Genomic DNA, 19,256 nt, shown 5'->3' with positions numbered 1-19,256 from the left:
CATTAATATCACTGTTGAATAACTTTTTTTTTTAAAACATTCCTATTCTTCACTTGTTTTATTATACCACTCAATAATCAAAATGAAATCTCGACATTAATCATTACATAAAATGTTAAGCAAATTGTGACGTTTAATGTATCCCATATTACGCTCATCCAAAGGAAAAAATAAATCTTGTTTCAAAGATAAATACGTTTACCTCCATAGACGGGTCCATATGCCCTATTATTGAATGCGTTATGTGCCTGTGTTTGGATAGAATAAAACAATGCTAGACTTTATTCTAAAAAATGAAAAATTCATCATCATCGCCATGAATTACGAAAAGTGTAATGAATTGAATCTTTTAAGAAAAAAAAATTAACAAAATTGAGTTCAAATCACTAATTTCGTCGATTTGTTTGATTTATCTTGCTTTATAATGGAATAAACCATCAGAAAAATGTACCGCATTATCAACAATACACCAATGTGTTATGGTATACGGGTAGGAAGGAATCCTCGAATGCTTTGAGCGCCGAAAACGGTAGCCTAGCAAAGCAGGGGTAATACTGGATCGCCTTAAGCACCTTTATGTGGTGGATATGTGCACTATAGAAAATATCCAATATTAGTATAATTAATTTTAATTATTAATTGTCATTTATTATTCATTCATAAAATCAATGCAATAACAAAGTTCATTTCACGAATTTCGTCGATTTTGATTTGATTTACTTTAAACGTAAACTAAACCATCAGACACATTGACCACATTATTAAAAATGCTATCAATAGATATAAATATTATGGAAATATAGATACATAAAATGGTTATATCGACTTTTATGATAGACAGATTTCTGCATCATCATTACTTACATCAAATATTTGCATTTGATCAACAGGGATGTCCATCTGTGCATGGGGTTAACATAACACAAGATCTAAATATCTGTTCCTCCTGAAGCTTCATGGCACAATAAAAATCATAAGCACAGATCGATGAAATACTTAGTCGATATCGAGAAAAGAATAACATTCTTTGAAAATGAATTCATGAAAACTTTACCGATTAAGGAGTTTGAAAAGTTAACAAGAAATAAACAATGCAATCATACAAAAATGAACGCAGAATAGCAAATTCTGCAGAAATATAAATATCATCATGGCCACGATTATCAGTCAAGAAAATCAGTCTAAAAAAATTAAAGTAATAGATTATGGTCTTCTTCTTTGTCATATAATTATCTATAATTCCTTTATCAAATCGATTTATTATCATAAGTAACACCACCATCATCACCATCACCACATCCAAAGTCCACAACCATCATCACCACCACCATCATTAACATCACAATCCCCACCACCACCGTCACCATCATCAACATCATCATTATTATCACCATCACCATCTGCAATCATCATCACCACTCTCATCATCTCCATCGTGATTATCACCGTCAACATCTTTATCTTTAGCCACCAATGAATTTAACATTCCACGAACCTGAATTTCTCGTTGTGTCTTAAGCGCAAATTGTAACCAGGGGTCGATCTCGAGCGTTCCTTTCATGCACCGTCCATATCCATCACACTAACAACAAAAAAGAGAGATAGAGAGAGAGAGAGAGAGGGGGGGGGGGGGGGGGGGAGGGGGAGAGAGAGAGAGAGAGGGGGGAGGGGTCAATAGAGGGTGAGAATAAGCGTTGGCTTTGAAAATGTATGAAATGTGAACACAATAATGTACAGCAATGTTTCAGACAATTTGCCTTTGTTTTGTTGAGTCAATTTTTTCTATCCAGCATATCTGAAATTGTTGTTTTGTTTCTTTTTTGTGGTTGTTGTTTTGATGAGATAATTCGTCTACGTCAGGTTTTTTATTACAAAATAATGATTTAAATTTGAACCTGTAAGGTTAGGCGTGTATATGTCCACATGAATAGAAAGATAATTAAGAGAGAGTCGATACAAACTTTTGTAAACGTTATTTTCATATAAATCTATCGTCTAATATTCGCCAGTTGGGTTTGCCGGCATTGATATGTTATTGTAATTAGTACAGGATGCAAAAAGCATGTTAGGCCTTTGATGATCACCCTCAATCTAATCTTGATAAAATATGAGTTTATTTGGGATTTAATTATGCATCAAATATATTTGGCAAAACATCTTTGAATATAATTAAACCGAACAAAACAGCAGCAGTATGATACCAATGTACATTAAATGATCACCAGGATTAATGACATTAAAAAGAACATTCCTTATCTTAGACTTCCGACATTTCCTACCTTCATCTCAACGACTACTATTGTTTATCTTACCTGGCAAGTCACATCAGCACTCAGTCCGATGCAGCCATTGCCGCTGGTACAACCGATCAAGGCCTGCTATATTACATCAGTAAAATTGTATACCAAAATACTATTTAAAAAATCACAAAAAAAAATCACAGTTTTATTGTCAAAATAGTGCAAAATGAAGCAGATAAATCCCGTTTTATCACAGGGAGGTACGGGGGGGGGGGGGGGGGGGCTCATTTTGATGTGTAATATAGACAGAGATGCGGAAGTTTAGTGCTCTCCGTTTTCCATGTCTTCCATTGAATTCTCAGTCCTCCCTCCTCCCAATTTTCCTCTCCATCTGTAATTCTTTATTAGCACGTCTGCCTATCCCTCTCTCTCTCTCTCTCTCTCTCTGCCTCTTCTACGACATAAATGTACAAAGCACAACACCTGCACACGGGTCATGTAATTAAAAGAAGAAACAGACCCCTCTTTTGAGAGAGTTATGCCCGATGCACACGAAGGGAAATTTTGATTACATCATTACCTGCACCAATTAAGCATGTTAAGGCATTCAGGGCAGTAACATTTGCATTGTTCTCTAAAGGCTTGTTCATCTTTGGCAATGTAAACCGCCGCAACCCCCCCCCCCCCCCAACCCCCAACCCCAAACAAATTAAAAATTAACCTTGTAAATGAATGGCAACAAAGACCTTGCGTGTACTCTCTGAGCTCTGTGTGATGTAATATACAGAAATGTGAAGCGTCATCATAAAAAACCGCCTCGGTTTTGCTGCGTCTCATCTGAACGAGCCTTTATTATGATGGTGCGTCAGAGGCTGCGCCAAGCCCTGACGCAGCCCCGTATGATGCCTTGTGTGCAAAAGGCATGATGAGTCGGTACAATGCGTTAAGACTTACCTGTACAATGAGAACGTAGAAGGCATAAAACCGTATGGTATCCATGATAGTTAGTATATACATTCATAACGGGTCAAGGAGAAGCTATATGTATACATATCTGATAGATAAAGTGTTGGACCTCTTGACTTATCGTAGAAGTATATAAAAGTATATCAAGACACACTCGCCTTCCACTCTGAATAAACCCGTTTAATTAATTTGTTTAAACATCAATAAATATGTATTTTACTTTTAGACTAAACATGCTATAATGCTTCAAAAATATTACAGTCTTTATTATTATTATTATTGATTTATACTCTATTTGACATTTAAATACAAGTTCCTTGCTTATGGTATATAACAGCCTAAAAGGGATAATGCTCAGGTACAAAGTTTGTTTGACATTATTGTTTGTTTTCCTTTATCTTATCTGTGTGCTTGATGCTCGTTTGATAACCTGTAATAGAGTGTAGGAAAAATAATTATCAAGGTAAAAGGTAATAAAAAGTATAATTCATGTGATAGACAAATTGATACCCTCTTCAAATTACAAAAGAAGACTCTACGTATTTGTACGGGTAGTGATTATTAGCAACACGTTTCATTTTATGGAAAGTAAAGAGTTCATTCTCTAACAAATCTGTGAGAATTTTGCCAATTATGGAACACTCTACCTCAAGTCGTACGCCTATTTAAAACAGTTCAATGTTTAAAAAAAACAAATGAAACTGATGACCTTGTATTCTGAGTGCCGTTGAATTTACCTTCCAAACCTGTTTACCCCCTCCAATTTTACATTATTTCACACATGTTTTTGTAATTGTTTGTCTTTATATTGTGTTTATCGCTGTCTATTGTGATATCTTTAACTAATATATACTCACTAATGTAAATTATGATATTCAGGGGAACTATTTTTTAACGAGGGAAATATCGGCTTTGTCTTTGTTCTCCTATTTCATTTGAAGTTATTCGTATAAACTGAGCATTCTCTGCGTATGTATGTATTTATACTTGTATGTTTATTTACTTTTGCTGTGTTTTTTTATGAAAATGAAATGAATAAACGCTCGAACCAACGAACCAACGAAATTCAACTTTTATGGTATTATAGATAGTCGGTAATAAAGATGTGTCTACTCAATCCAATTTCCAATTATGGTAGATATTTTTCTATTACAGGCAATCTAGTTCAGGGTGACGTCCATGAAGTAAACTCCGGGATTAAACTCCGGGAGTAAACTATCTCTTCTTACTAGGTTCGGAGCTATAAATAATGTAATGTTGATGAATAAATACATTGGCACAATTTAGGCGTGAATTGCGAAGGAACTTAAATTCATGACAAATCTCGGTGATGTCAAAATGTCGGAAATGTATGATCCCGCAGTATCTCTGAAATAACCACACCCACACCACTACTACCATCACTACCACCATCATCACAACAACCACCACAACCTTCTCCTCCACCTCCACCCCACTGTTAGTCCATTACTACCGCCGGTCTATCACTACCACTACCACCATCACCACCACATGTACCACCACTAACATCACCATCACCACAACAACCACCACCACCACCACCACCACCCCCACCACAACAACCACCGCTACTCTTACTGCTACTACTGCTGCCGCTGCTACTACTACTACTACTACTACTACTACTACTACTACTACTACTACTATTACTACTACTATAACTACTGCTACTACTACTTCTACTACTACTACTACTACTACTACTACTACTATTTACTACTACTACTACTTCTACTACATGTACTACTATTATTGCTTCTTCTACTACTACTACTACTACTACTACTACTACTACTACTACTATACTACTGCATGTACTACCACTACTACTTCTAATACTAATAATAATACTGCTACGATTCCTACTATAATAACAACATTGTTTTGCATAAGCATTCAAGGAGCTACAATTACTGTTTTAACATCTACATAGATTGAATGAACCCTCCAAAGACTCATCAAAGATTATCGCTACATTTTCCACGTTTTTTCACGATTACAATACCACTCTGCTGTATCAATCCATTGTTCGCACAAATGACGTGAAATTCCCCGGAAGATCGAAATAGAAATCCGGTAACGTGACTCACACCTCATGAATATGGATTTTCAGAATATGTTATTGTATGTAAGATCAAACGCAACCTACAATATTTTTTCTTAAAATATGGAAAATATGTTTTTGCATTGAAAGAATTGTCCCGCATTTTCCGGAAAATATTCAGTTTTTATTTTCTCGTATTATGAACGGTATTTCAAGGTAAACTCATAACCATATGAATATATGGAAATGTTTCTTTCTAACCAGTAACCGTAATTAAGTTAGATTATGTTTTATTTGGTTTATAAACGCGGGGACACTGATTAGTAAATGGCGGTTAGGAGAACGTGGACCTTATGCCCTGAAACATATGATGTTAAACAATCAACAAAAAGAACCAAAAAAATAGAAAAACGCAACTTACATAAAAAAATCCCCAAAAAAAAAAAAAAATCCAAAAAAATCCAACAAAAAAAAAATCCAAAAAAAAAAAAAAAATCAAAATCCAAAAAAATAAATACAAAAAAAGAGAAAATTGATTCGTTAACTCATGAGGGAATGTCAATTAATGATATTAACATATTGATATTATTAACATGTTAATGATAACATTAACATGTTTACAATAGTATTAACATGTTAATAATAATTCATGTAGGTTTATTATAAATAAGTAAGCAGAACGTGTCCATAGTTACCTTGACCGTCTCTTTTATCAATGGTTTTATGTGTTACCTTTCAGCTAAGAAACCATGTGTGTGCTTGTATATAATTATAAGCTACCCAGAGGACCAATGGCTTTAAGTCCTTTCCGAGGAATTTGGTAATGAGGATGACTGCTGTATCCAGATACACTATCACATAGAGTTGGTTTCGAACCCAGGATCCCTCAACAAAATGTTAAGAGGAAGTTTAAGAAGACTTCTTTATGCTTGTGTGCCATTTTTAAACAACTGCCTTGCATGAATTTTCGATAGTTTAATATTTTACGTCATAGTGATTTGTTACATTACTAAATTGGTGATAAAAAATGGGATTTAAAAAAAAGTTACCTGTATCTGTTTGAGGAAGAAAATCAAACGCTTCTTAACATATTGACAAACGATGCACTCGAATTGCCGCTTATGACACAACTAATTTAAAGGTAAAGACCGGTAGTGATAAAATTGCGGTTCAAGGGTTTTAGGTGCAAAATATCCATTCAATACTGTTTAGATATTACCTTCAGACGTTTAGATGGCAATACTTCAACCTAAATTCGCAAAAAGCAGAAATATATGCCCAAATGTTTAATGTTGAATTGCATTCGCGATATCTATCCAGGCCGGATCGATATGATAATTTACCGAAGAATATATCAATTACTAGGCGGTTTCCCAACAAAATGTGTATCATCACGTATTAGTCAAAACATATTCTTTCACATGATTGGTAATAAGAGCTTCCGTTTCATTTCTCGAGAGGGGCGCGTTTCCAAAACTGGTCTATGCCTTTAAATGATTGTACACAGGAAAACACATTGCTCTTTTTTTTTTTTTTTTTTTGTAAAATGAATTTATTGATAAATATATGCATTTGAACAAAACAAACAATCATACACAATCAATTGAAATAACATCGTAGCATCTTAGCATAGTTCAAATAAAACATGTTTCGTTTTCTTGAATAACAGTGTTTTCAAAAATGCATATCTTTTTTGTTTTACAGTTCCTTTCGATCTTTAATCGATTGTGGATTAGTCTTTTGAAAATACAAAGAATAGAGACTTCATGAAACATGAGTTTGCGATTTTCTGCTTGCATAAATGTTAAATAAACTGCGTATTTTGCATATATGATAAGAAAATTTAAACTTTTAAATATTTTGTTTTTCAATTTATAACCTTCAATTAAAACGAACTTGTCAAAAGAAAAATTAACATTGTAAAGTTTTCGAATTATGTCTCCAAATTTTAACCAAAACAATCTTGTGTGCTTGCACTTTACAAATAAATGGAGATTGTCGTGTAACTGATCATCATATAAACATAAGGGATTGTTACACAATTTCCATTTAAATAAATTATACCTATTTGGTAATAAGTTGTGTAATAACTTAAAATTGAATTCTGATATTTTGTTTTCTTTCATAGCTTGTAAATTAAACGACCATATGACTTTCCAGTCGATTTGCTCTGCACTATTTAACATTTCTTCCCATTTCTCTTCTATTGGAGGTCTAACAATTGAATGAATAGACAACGTAGAGTAAAAAAACTTCGACTTTCGTTTAGTGTTAACATTCATTAAAACATTTTTCATGACACCTTCATTTTCTTCTCGTGTCGCATCATATACATGTACCTGTTTTAACATATTCTGTTTCCAAACTTTGGGAATTGCATTTACTATGATATAATATTCTTGAAACAAAGAAGCATGTTTTTTCTCAAATCTTTCTTCAATTTCTCTCAAAGACATAAATCTAGAGTTTTTTACGACATCATTAATTTTCAAAAGGCCTACATCGAACCATTTTTTAATAAATAGTACATTTTTGTTGTGATCTCTTATATTTGAGTTAAACCATATGTTTTCACTTCTAACATTAGTACATTGTAAATCAATTGGCGTCTTACATTCTACTATCTCTTTAAAGTCAAACCAAGTATATACCATATTCTTGTAATATTGGGGCATTTTTATATTCTTTAAACAAAACTTCATATCATCTTTTGTACATTTACTATTTAACACATATTTTAAATTGCCCACTTTTTTAAAGAAACCATCAATTATCTTTTTCCACTTTGAGTTTTCGTGGGAGAAGTAGTGCAATATCCACTTTAATATAAAACTTTGTAACAGAGCATTCAAATCAACCATTTTTAGTCCTCCATACTCATAACTCATACAAACCACTTTTCTTTTTATTTTGTGTTTTTTTTCCATTCCACAAAAAAGTATACAGTAAAGAGTCAATGAGTTTTATTACATTTTCCGGCATGGAAATCATTTGAGCATTGTATATAATTTGAGAAACAAGAAATGATTTGATTATAGTTATTTTACCAGAAAAAGTTAAGCGCCTCGCTTTCCATAGACGTACTATATTTTCAATCTTTGATATTTTGGGTTTATTAGGTTTTGTTCATTTTTCCCAAAATGAACCCCTAATATTTTAACATCAGAATAGGTCCATGGAATGCCATAAATGTTTTCACCAGTGGTGTCTCCATTAATGTTAACTATGGAACTCTTTGATTTATTCAGCTCTAAACCTGAAAATAAACCGAAATGTTCTATCTGCTTTATAGCTTTCTTTAAAGATTTTGTGTCTTTAACAAAAATTGTTGCGTCGTCTGCAAATTGCAGTATCTTTATTTCGACTGAATCAAAAAGGGTAATTCCTGTGATGTCTAGATCGTTTCTTATTTTAATAGCTAGTACCTCGACAGCGAGTATGAAAAGCAGGGCCGAGAGAGGGCACCCTTGGCGTACGCCTCTTGTTATGTTAATTTGTTCTGTTAACCAACCGTTTACATTGACACTGCTTTTAACATTTGTGTACAGAGTATTGATCCATCTGCAAAATTCATTTTTAAATCCAAATTTCCGTAAACATTCAAAGAGAAAATCCCAACTAAGACAATCAAATGCTTTTCTAAAATCTGTTAAAAATACAAGTCCTTTGTCTGAGTGGTTTTGGACATAATAAAATATATCTTCGATTAATCTGATATTTTCAGCTAAACTTCTACCCTTGATGTACCCTACTTGATCATTGGAAATTAATGGGGGAATTACCTTCTGGAGTCTTTTAGTTAGGACTGATGCCGCAATCTTGTAATCATAATTAAGAAGTGAGATTGGTCTAAAATTTTCTAAATTAGTTTGATCACCTTTTTTGTGTAATAGCTTAATTATAGCTTGTCTTTGCGTGCTAGAAAGTTCATTATTTTCAAATCCTTCGTTTAGTGAGTTTACAAGCAAACATTTAACTTCTGTCCAAAAAAACACATTGCTCGATATCACGCTTGTTGATGTTCTTTGGTATTACATTTATTGTTGGTATTATTCTTCATTCATCTTTTATTATTTGTTGAGTTATTTATTTATTTACTTATTTATGTATTTATTTTATTTATTCATTCATTTATTATTATACTGTATATATCAATTAGATCTAACAATTTAGGGCCTAACTGTGCACCCTGTGATATAAGCACGGGTTTAGCACAAAGGTAGACTTGGGATATTGAGGCATCTCACCATCTGCCCCTCTTCTGAGAGAACTCCACTGGTTGCCAGTCCGTCAAAGAATTTCATCCAAAATATTGTTAATTGTCTATAAATCATTGAGTGGTCAAGCCCCCAATTACATCACAGAATTACTTCAACTCAAAGTCCAATCACACAGTCGTAGCCTGCGCAGTTCCACAGATAATTATTGTTTCAGATTCCCCATGGCAAAACTAAAGTAACTCTTGGAGACCGTGCTTTTGCTATTGCTGCCCCCAAACTATGGAATAGCTTGCCAATAGAAATACGAAGCACTCCATCTCTCAATGTTTTTAAATCCAATTTAAAAACTTATTTGTTCAACTGAGTGATCTTATTTTGTAGAATTTAGTAAAAAGGAGCTCTTAACCAGCGCAGCTGAATATATTTTGTATAAAAGCTGCGCTATATAAATGTATTATTATTATTATTATCTGTCGTTGGGGATAGTGGTTTATTTTATAATTATGCAGAATCAACTCAAAGAATCGGGGAAAATAGCTAGGGAAGACCATGAGGATTTATAATTATAGGCAGAGTTTTCCGAGGGGCTGGTATGAGGGGCTTCTGTCACGGGAAAGTTGTCCGTCAACCAAGTTGTGAAGTTTAGACATACAGAAGATCCTTTCATCGCCTCTTTTACTACAAAATAGCAAACACATAAGGAAGATAACAATTTAAAAAAAAATAATGGTGTCACATTAAAATCGCTCTGGCTTCCTTAAGCTATGGTCACAAATTAGAGCAGCGACCGACCGATCAGTAGCCTGCTCGGTCGCTGCTGGAATTAGGAATCGCCCAGCGATTAGTTCGGTGCCCGGGCGGCGACCGCCCAGGCACCGAGCGTATTTTGGGCGGCGAGTGAAAAGTGGGCAGGCGCCGCCCAAATTTTAACTCCGCGCTAAAACTTCAGCGGCGACCGAGCGATGCCCTAACAACGAGCGGTGACTGGCTGGTCGCCGCTCGGTGGCCGGCCAGCCGCCGGGCAGAATTGGTTAAAAACTCGCCGCTCGGCCGCCGAGCAGGCTACTTTTGGGTAATGTGACCATAGCATAAGGCGAGATTTCTTCGGCGAGGTTTATTTTTACTGACTGCTGCCCTCTCTCACTCTCTTGTATGTTCATTACTTTATGTTTTCAAATAATCAACGCCATATGTTTCATTACTGGTGTGCTTTATGAATAGTGAAGTCTACATTTGATAATAAAGTTATAAATGAATAATGAATTACGATATTGTCTTAACAGACAAGAAATGACAGTGCGGCGAATAACATGAATTTGAAAAGATAAGTCAAGAAGATAAGTCTAGACGAATGTAAGTAAACTACAAACTGTACTTGCAATTTTTTGTCAGGATTGTTAGGTTATTTCCTAATGATTCAGAAGCGGACAAATCCTTTGATCGGGGTGGGGGATTTTTTTTTTTTTTTTGGGGGGGGGGGGGGAGGGGGGCTCAATCTCCTACTTGTTGACCACATAAAATACTACTACTACTACTTCTATTACTACTACTACTACTACTACTACTATTACTACTACTACTACTACTACTACTACTACTACTACTACTACTACAATTACTACTACAATTACTACTACTACTGCGACTACTAGTCCTTCTATATACTGCTACGATTCCTACTATATGGCCAGTATTAATTCTACAACATTGTTTTGGACAAATGTTCATGAGAGAACTTCCACAGATTACTGTTTTAACATCTAGGCCTTTATAGATTGAATGATACCTCCACAGACTTATCAAAGATCATCGTTACTTTTTCCACCTCAATACCACTCTGCTGTATCAATCCATTGATTGCACAAATGACGTGGAATTTACCGGAAGATCAAAAATAGAGATCCGGTAACATGACTCCCACCTCATGAATATTTACTTTCAGGATATGTAACTGTATGTCAGGTGTAACGCAACTTACAATATTTTTTTCTTGAAACATGGAAAATATGTTTCTACTTTTGAAAGAATTGTCTCGCATTTTCCGGAAAATTTTCAGTTTTACTTTCTAGTGTTATGGACGGTATTTCAAGGCAAAGTCATAATCTATACTATGAATGCTATTTGATTAAATATGGAGATGTTTCTTTCTAACCAGTAACTGTAATCAATGTGGAGTATGTTTTTAGTCGATATATAAGTACGGTGATACTCCATATCATATGGCGGTTAGGAGAACGTGGACCTAAACCTTTAATCCCTATCCATACCATGATGTTGAACGATCAAGAAATCCAAACTTCTCTAAGTTTGTGTGCCATTTTAAACAATTGCCATGCACACATAATACACTGATATAGGATACCCTTGAAATCTATGCTTCTATGTAAATTCCTATACCATTTCATATACATTAATTCTAGAGCAAATTTGATAACAAATCCGTACTGTAGTCTCCATATACGACATGATTTTAATTCTTATAACTGTTCATTTTTCATCGCTCTCCCCCTTCTCCCCCCCCCCCCCCCCCTCTCCGTCTCTCTCTCTCCCTCTCTCTGCCCCTTCTATACAACATACATGTAAACGAAGGGTAATTTTGAATGGGTCATTACCTGCACCAATTAAGCATGTTAAGGCATTCAGTGCAGTAACATTTGCATTGTTCTCTAAAGGCTTGTTCATCTTTGGCAATGTAAACCGCCGCAACACCCCCCTCCCCCTCCCCCTCCCACCCCCTTCCACCCCCCCCCCAAAAAAAAAACCGTGTAGATGAATGGCAACAAAGACCTTGCGCGAGTTCTGTGTGATATAATATACAGAAATGTGAAGCGTCATCATTTATAAACGCCTCGGTTTTGCTGCGTCATATCTGAACGAGCCTTAACATGGTGCGTCAATGGCTGCGCCAAGCCCTGACGCAGCCCCGTGTCTAGCATATGACGCCTTGTGTGCAAAAGGCATGAAGAATCGGTTCAATGTGTTAAAACTTACCTGAATAATGAGAACGTAGAAGGCATAAAACCGTATGATATCCTTGATAGTTAGTATACAGTGTGTCCCGAAAAAACTATACACTTATGAAATGGCTGCCGAATAACAAATATATGATTCTAGGGAAAAAGTTATATATGTATGGAAAGCTCATATACTCAACTTTCATATGACACCAAAAGTTGCGAAAATAATCATGCTCGGGTGAGCACTGCTCACTTTTGTAAAGAGTATGAAAATTAGGTTGCGCATGCAGGAATTAGCCTTCCAATTTGTGAGAGGTAAATCCTTTGGAGCTTACGGAATTGAGGATGATATGACCAATTTATGATCAATTGTGATGAGTTTGGGTTTGCTGAGTGAAATGTTTGGTTTATGGGATTAACATTTTATGCATGAGTGAACAAGAATTGCATTTTTTATTGTAGCACTGTAACTTCCCTGGTAGACTCAGTGGTGTGTTCATGGGAGTCAGGATGGGGTGATGGTACATGTTGTAATTTCCATGTTAAAAACTCTTATTCTATTACATCTGTGACTTTGAATAAAAACCTTCACCCCACATTTCAATTATTGTAAGATTAGTTGAACATCTCATTGATATACTCAATACCCAGGTAGGGATAATGTAAATCGAATATTCAAATACGGTTTGTTTAAAAAAGGAATGTCCAAGATGTCGGCTACTTATTCTTCAGGTAAATGGTAACTGAAATGTGGGGTGAAGGTTTTTATTCAAAGTCACAAATGTAAAAAATAACAGTTTGTAACATGGAAATTACAACATGTACCATCACCCCATCCTGACTCTCATGAACACACCACTGAGTCTACCAGGGAAAGTAACAATGCTACACTAGAAAAATGAAATTCCTGTTCCGTGCATAAATGTTTGGTTTAATAAACCATGAAATTCACTCAGCAAATCATGAATTTATCATATTACCCTCAATGTTGTAAGCTCCAAAGGATTTACCTCTCACAAATTGGAAGGCTAATTCCTGTGCAACCTAATTTTCATACCCTTTACAAAAGTGAGCAGTGCTCACCCAAGCATGAATTATTTTCAAACTTGTTGGTGTCATAATTATGAAAGTTGAGTTTATGAGCTTTCCATACATATAAAACTTTTCCCCCTAGAATCATATATTTGTTATTCGGCAGCCATTTCAAAAGTGTATAGTTTTTTTCGGGACACACTGTATAATATACATTATAACGGGTCAAGGAGTAGCTATGTGTATACATATCTGATAGATTAGTGTTGGACCTCTTGACTTATCGTAGAAAAGCATTATCAAGACACACCCGGCCTTCCATCCTGAATAAAACCAGTTTATTTGATTTTGTTTAAACATCAATAGGTATATATTATATACTTAACATGCTATAATGCTTTTAAAATATCACAGTCTTTGTTATTATTGTTATTGATTTATACTCTGTTTAACATTTGAATACAATTTCCTTGCTTATGGTATATAACAGCATAAAAGGGATAATGCACAGGTACAAAGTTTGTTTGACATTATTGTTTGTTTTCCTTTATCTTATATGTGTGCTTGATGCTCGTTTGATGACCTGTAATAAAGTGTAGGAAAAATAATTATCAAGGTAAAAGGTAATAAAAAGTATAATTCGGGTGATAGAAAAATTGATACCCTCTTCAAATTACAAAAGAAGACTCTACGTATTTGTATTTGTGATTATTAGCAACACGTTTCATTTATGGAAAGTAAAGAGTTCATTCTCTAACAAATCTGTAAGAAATACTTTGCCAAGCATATGGAACACTCTACCTCAAGTCGTAAGCCTATATAAACAAATTCAATGTACAAATGAAACTGACCTTGTATTCCGAGTACCGTTGAATTTAGCTTCCAAACCTTTTTACCCCTCCAATCTTACATTATTTCACACATGTTTTTGTAATTGTTTGTCTTTATATTGTGTTTTTCGCGTTCTTTTGTGATATATTTAACTAATATATACTCACTAATGTAAATTATGATATTCAGGGGAACTTTTTTTTTTATCAAGGCCAATATTGGCTTTTCCTTTGTTCTCCTATTGCATTTGAAGGTATTCGTATAAACTGAACATTCTCTGCGTATGTATGTATTTGTATGTTTATTTACTTTTGCTGTGTTTTTTATGAAAATTAAATGAATAAACGCTCGAACCAACGAACCAACGAAATTCAACTTTTATGGCATTATAGATAGTCGGTAGTAAAGATGTGTCTACTCAATCCAATTTCCAATCATGGTAGATATTTTTCTATTACAGTCAATCTAGTTCAGGATGACGTCCATGAAGTAAACTCCGGGAATAAACTATCTCTTCGTTTTAGGTTTGGAGCTATGATATATTAACATTACATCATTCATAGCCTATGAATGATGTAATGTGCACCTGGATTGATACCTACACACATATTGGACATGGCACACACCACACTGCATTGCGTAATCTTCGTTGCATGAAGTAGCATTTAACGAGAAAAAAGAAGAAGAAGAAATAAATAGGCCACATTTAGGCGTGAATTGCGAAGGAACTTAAATCCATGAAAAATTCCATGATGATGTCAAAATGTCGGAAATGTCTGATCCCGCAGTATCTCTGAAATATTAACCACACCCCTACCACTACTACCATCACTACCACCATCATCACAACAACCAACACAACCTTCTCCTCCACCTCCACCCCACTGTTAGTCCATTACTACCGCCGGTCTATCACTACCACCACCACGACCGTAACCACCACCTGTACCACAGGCGCGGATCCAGGATTTCTTAGGGGAGGGGGCCCAACTTTATTTTTTTTTTTGCTCCCGAAAATTTGAAAATCGCGCCGGCCGAAAAGTTGATCAGTGGGGGGGGTAAGCGGACATTTTTTTTTTTTTTTTGGAGTCCCAAAAAAAATCGCAACGACTCAGCCAGCCGAAAAGTCGCTCAGTGGGGGGGGGGGGGGGGGTAGTGAGCACAATTTTTTTTTTGGTCCTCGAAAATATTTGCACCCCCCAAAAAGGTAAAAATCGCGTGATTTTGCATGATTTTTTTTCTCAAGGATCCGCCACTGCTGTACCATCACCAACAACACCACCGCCCGTACAACTACCATCATCACCACCACCATCAGTCCACCACCACCACACCCACCGTTACTTGTACTGCTACTACTACTCTTACTACTACTACTACTACTACTACTACTCCTACTACTACTAATACTACTACAAGTACTGCTACATGTACTACTACTACTACTACTACTACATGTACTACTACTGCATGTACTACTACTACTATATGTACTACTACTACTACTATAATAATACTGATAATAATACGATTCCTACTATATTACCAGTAATATCTCTACAACATTGTTTTGCATAAGCATTCATGAAGAGAACTACCATATATAATCCCCCCCCCCCTCCTCACATGGTGCAAACGCAAGCCTACTGTACATTATATTTCTGTTTTAACATCTACATAGATAGAATGAACAAAGATCATCGCTACATTTTCCACATTTTATCACGATTACAATACCACTCTGCTGTATCAATCCATTGTGTGCACAGTTGACGTGGAATTCCCCGGAAGATCAAAAATAGAAATCCGGTAACGTGATTCACACTTCATGAATATTAATTTTCAGTATATGTTTACTGTATGTAAAGTCAAACGCAACCTACAATATTTTCTCTTAAAACATGGAAAATATGTTTTTTACATTGAAAGAACTGTCCCGCATTTTCCGGAAAATATTCAGTTTTTATTTTCTCGTATTAATGAACGGTAATTCAAGGTAAACTCATAACCATATAAATAAATGGAATGTTTCTTTCTAACCAGTAACCGTAATTAAGGTGGAGTATGTTATAGTCTGTTTATAATCGCGGTGACACTCATTAGCATATGGCGGTTAGGAGAACGTGGACCTTATGCCCTTTAAACATATGATGTGGATCAATCAACAAAAAGTACAAAAAAATAGAAAAACGCAACTAAAATGTAAAAAAATAAGAGGAAAAATTCAAAAAAAAAGATAAAAATTGATTGGTCAACTCATGAGGGAATGTCAATTCATGATATTAACATATTGATATTATTAACATGTTAATGATAACATTAACATGTTTACAGTAATATCAACATCTTAATAATACTAAATAATTCATGTAGGTTTATTATAAATAAGTAAGCAGAACGTGTCCATAGTTACCTTGACCGTCTCTTTTATCAATGGTTGATGGTTTATGAGTTACCTTTCAGCTAAGAAACCATGTGTGTGGTTGTAAGTGCAAGCTACCCAGGGGACCAATGGCTTTAAGTCCTTTCCGAGGCATTTGGCAATGATGATGAATGCTTTACCCAAGTGCACTATCGCATCGTGTGCCTTGCCTTGCATGAATTTTCGAGAGTTTAATTTTTTGGCGTCATAGTGATTTGTTACATTACTACATTGGTGATAAGAAATGGGTTCAAATTTAAAAAGGAAGGTACCTGTATCTTTTTCAGGAAGAAAATCAAACCCTTCTTCACACATTGATTAACGCTGCACTCGAATTACCGCTCATGACACAACTAATGTAAATGAGTATATATTTATATTGTACACAGGAAAACACATCGCTTGATATCCTGCTTGTTGGTGTACTTTAGTTTGATACATAGGGGCTGGTATGAGGGGCTTCTGTCACGGGAAAGTTACCCGTCAGCCAAGGTGTCAAGTTTAGCCATACAGAAGATCATTCATTGCCTACTTTAACTACAAAATAGCAAACACATAAAGAAGACAACAATTTAAAAAAAAATGAGGGCGTCACACTTACATGAAACAACGCTCTAGCCTCCTTTGGCGAGATTTCTTCGGCGAGGTTTATTATTCCTGACTGCTGCCCTCTCTCACTCTCTTGTTAATCATGTTCATTACTTTATGTTTTCAAATAATCAACGCCATATGTTTCATTACTGAATCCGTCCAAGTGTTTCTCTATGGTTATAACATTTATAAAAATTGTGAAGAACAAACTTCAATTTTCATTGGCGACAAAGAATGAATTTATGTTCATCAAGCCAAAGTCCTCGGAATAATTTTACAATCAAACCTAAAGTGGGATAGTCATGTATCCGATCTCACAAAAAGGTGTAATAGGAAGTTGTTTATGTTTCGTTGCCTTAAGAAGTATGGATTGCCTGTAGATGACCTTTTACTTATATATAAAGGATACATTCGTTCCATTTTAGATTATGGGGTACCGGTTTTCAATGGTAATTTAACAAAAACTCATGTATATATTTCAGAACATATTAAAAAAAGAGCTTGCAAAATCATTTTAGGACGTCAGTATGAAAATTATAAAGCAGCATTGGAAACGTGCAATCTACGTTCATTAGAAGCAAGACGTGAGCAGTTATGTATAGACTTTGCCAATGCACTTGTCAAACACCCACAATTTAAAGAATGTTTACCTCTTAGACAACAAAGCACTTATGCTCTAAGATCTCAATCAAAGTTTAAACAATACCGATGTAAAACAAAACGCTTCCAGTGCAGCTCTCTTCCTTACTTTATAAATCTTCTGAATAAAATGTAATACCAATATAAATTGTATTTTTAGAATTTCACAGTCCATGATTGAACTATGTAAATGAATTTTGATAGTTTTTATCTCAATTTTCTGCATTATTGAATATTTCTTGCCATCTCCCCTCATCTGTAATGATAAGGTACCCTTTGTCTGTCTCTTCCTCTCTTCAACTCTCTCTCTCTCTCTCTCTCTCTCTCCCTCTCTCTCTCTCTCTCTCTCTCTATTTCCGTCTCTCTTTTTCGTCCCCCTTCTCTCTCTTTCTTTCTCTCTTTCTCTCCTTCTCTCTCTTTGTCAGCACTCCAACTCTCCCTCTCCTACACCTCTCCCTATTTCTTTCTTTTTTTTAAACAAAAATTTGAATTTGATCAATGAATTTTTATGAAATGTCTATATGTTTTATTATTGATTTATGTCATATTTTGTGTTATTTCAATTTGAATTGCAATTGTATTGTATATAACCTTGTGAAATGGATCGCAATTCAGCCATTGGCTGCGATGATCATTTTAATAAAAACCATTTCTAATGAATTACGATACTGTACAGACAAGAAATGACAGTGCGGCGAATAACATGAATTTGAAAAGATAAGTCGAGAAGATAAGTCTAGACGAATGAAAGTATACTACAGACTGTACTAATTGCATTTTTTGTCAGGATTGTAAAGTTATTCCCTAATGATTCAGAAGCGGAAAATCGTTTGATCGGGGTGGGGGATTTTTCTTTTCTTTTTTTTTTTTTTTTTTGGGGGGGGAGGGGTGGCTCTATCTCCTACTTGCTGACCACATAAAATACTACCACTTCTACTACTGCTACTACTACTACTACTATTACTACTACTACTACTACTACTACTACTACTACTACTACAACTACTACTACTACTACTACTACTACTACTACTACTACTATTACTACTGCTACTACTACTACTACTATACTACTACTACTACTACTACTACTACTACTGCTACTACTACTACTACTATACTACTACTACTAATACTGCTACTGCTACTACTACTACTACTACTATACTACCACTACTACTACAATTATACTACTACTACTGCGACTAGTCCTTTTATATACTGCTACGATTCCTACTATAATATGGCCAGTATCAATTCTACAACATTGTTTTGCATAAGTATTCATGAGAG

The 19,256-nt window shown here is 35.0% G+C and overlaps 1 long non-coding RNA gene across 1 annotated transcript; it reads right to left on the bottom strand.

Annotated features, from left to right (window-relative positions):
• Positions 1-197: 197 nt before the first annotated feature.
• Positions 198-2,380, bottom strand: LOC115919238. The gene is made up of 4 exons (XR_004061757.1): positions 2,313-2,380; positions 1,496-1,582; positions 865-900; positions 198-248 (listed from the first exon to the last, which is right to left on the bottom strand). It is a non-coding gene; the product is annotated as an uncharacterized LOC115919238 (long non-coding RNA).
• Between the last annotated feature and the right edge of the window lie 16,876 nt (positions 2,381-19,256).

This window comes from Strongylocentrotus purpuratus, unplaced genomic scaffold (assembly GCF_000002235.5).
Source record: "Strongylocentrotus purpuratus isolate Spur 01 unplaced genomic scaffold, Spur_5.0 spur5_scaffold_6, whole genome shotgun sequence".
Lineage (NCBI taxonomy): Eukaryota > Metazoa > Echinodermata > Echinoidea > Camarodonta > Strongylocentrotidae > Strongylocentrotus > Strongylocentrotus purpuratus.
This window is presented reverse-complemented; position numbering and strand designations above follow the sequence as displayed.